A 2,250-nucleotide genomic window follows, 5' to 3' on the forward strand; every position below is an offset into this window, starting at 1 on the left:
AAAAATAAAAAAAATAATAGAAGGTACAATGTACAAAGTATGAATCTAGGAAAATTGGAGGTTGTCAAAAATGAAATGGAATGCATAAACATCAATATCTTAGGCATTACTGAGCTGAAGTGGACTGGTATTGGTCATTTTGAATCAAACAATCATATGGTCTACTATGCTGGGAATGCCAAAGAGGAATGGCATCACATCGATGATCAAACATTTCAAGATCTATCCTGAAGTACAGTTCTGTCAGTGATAGGATAATATCCATACACCTGCAAGGAAGACCAGTTAATATGACTGTTATTCAAATTTAATGCACTAACCACAAATGCCAAAGATGAAGAAATTCCAGATTTTTACAAACTTCTGCAGTCTGAAATTGATCAAACATACAATCAAGATACACTGATAATTACTGGTGATTGGAATGCAAAAGTTGGAAACAAAGAAGGATCAATAGTTGGAAAATATGGCCTTGGTGACAGAAACAATGCCAGAGATGGCATGATAGAATTTTGCAAGACCAATGATTTATTCATTGCAAATACCTTTTTTCAACATCATAAATGGCAACTATACACAGGGGCCTCACTGAATGGAATACACAGGAATCAAATTGACTACATCTGTAGAAAGAGATGATAGAAAACCTCAATATCATCCGTCATAACAAGGCCAGGGGCCAACTGCAGAATAGACCATCAATTGCTCCTATGCAAATTCAACTTGAAGCTGAAGAAAATTAAAACAAGTCCATGAGAACCAAAATACAACCGTGAGTGTATCCCACCTGAATTTAGAGACTATCTCAAGAATAGATTTGACGCATTGAACACCAATGACCAAAGACCAGATGAGTTGTAGAATGACATCAAAGGCATCATACATGAAGAAAGCCAAAGGTCATTAAAAAGACAGGAAAGAAAGAAAAGACCAGAATGGATGTCAGAAGAGACTCTGAAACTTGCTCTTGAAAGTAGAGTAGCTAAAGTGAAAGGAAGAAATGACGAAGTAAAACAGCTGAACAGAATATTTCAAAAAGCAGCTTGAGAAGGCAAAGTATTATAATTAAATATGCAAAGGCCTGGAATTAGAAAACCAAAAGGGAAGAACACACTCAGCATTTCTCAAGCTGAAAGAAATGAAGAAAAAATTCAAGCCTCAAGTTACAATATTGAAGGATTCTATGGGAAAAATATTGAATGACACAGGAAGCCATCAAAAGAAGACGGAGGAATACACAGTCTCTGTACAAAAAACAAATGTTCAAATGTCATGGATTGAATTGTGTCCCCCAAAAATATCTGTCAACTTAGCTGGACCATGAGTCCCAGTATTGTGTGATTGTCCACCATTTTGTGATCTGACGTGATTTGCTTATGTGTTGTAAATCCTATCTCTATGATGTTGATGAGATGGATTAGCGGCAGTTATGTTGATGAGATCTACAAGACTACATACTGTCTTAAGTCAGTCTCTTGAGATATAAAAGAGAGAAGCAAGCAGAGAGACATGGGGACCTCATACCACCAAGAAAGCGGCACCAGGAGCAGAGCGCGTCCTTTGGACCCAAGGTTCCTGCGCAGGGAAGCTCCAGACCAGGGGAAGATTGATGACAAGGACCTTCCTCCAGAGCTGACAGAGAGAGAGGGATCCTTCCTCTGGAGCTGGCGACCTGAATTCAGACATTTAGCTTACTAAACTGTGAGAGAATAAACTTCTGTTAAAGCCATCCACTTGTGGTATTTCTGTTATAGCAGCACTAGATGACTAAGACATCAACTATTTCAGGAGGTACATATGATCAGGAATTGACGGTGTTGAAGGAAAAAGTCCATGCTTCACCAAAGGCACTGGCAAAAAACAAGGCTCCAGGAATTGCTGGAATACCAATTGAAATGTTTCAACAAATGGATGCAGTGCTAGAAGTGCTCACTCATCTATGCCAAGAAATTTGGAAGAGAGCTACCTGGCCATCCAACTGGAAGAGATCCATATTTTTGCCCATTGCAAAGAAAAGTGATCCAATAGAATGTAGAAATTATCAAACAATATCGTACACAAGTAAAATTTTGCTTAAGATAACCAAAAACAGTTGCAGCAGTACATCAACTGGGAACTGCCAGACATTCAAGCCAGATTCAGAAGAGGACATGGAACAAGGGATATCATTGCTGATGTCAGATGGATCTTGGCTGAAAGCAGAGAATACCAGAAAGATGTTTACCTGTGTTTTATTGACTATGCAAAGGC

This window comes from Trichechus manatus, unplaced genomic scaffold, assembly GCF_000243295.1.
Source record: "Trichechus manatus latirostris isolate Lorelei unplaced genomic scaffold, TriManLat1.0 scaffold00023, whole genome shotgun sequence".
NCBI lineage: Eukaryota > Metazoa > Chordata > Mammalia > Sirenia > Trichechidae > Trichechus > Trichechus manatus.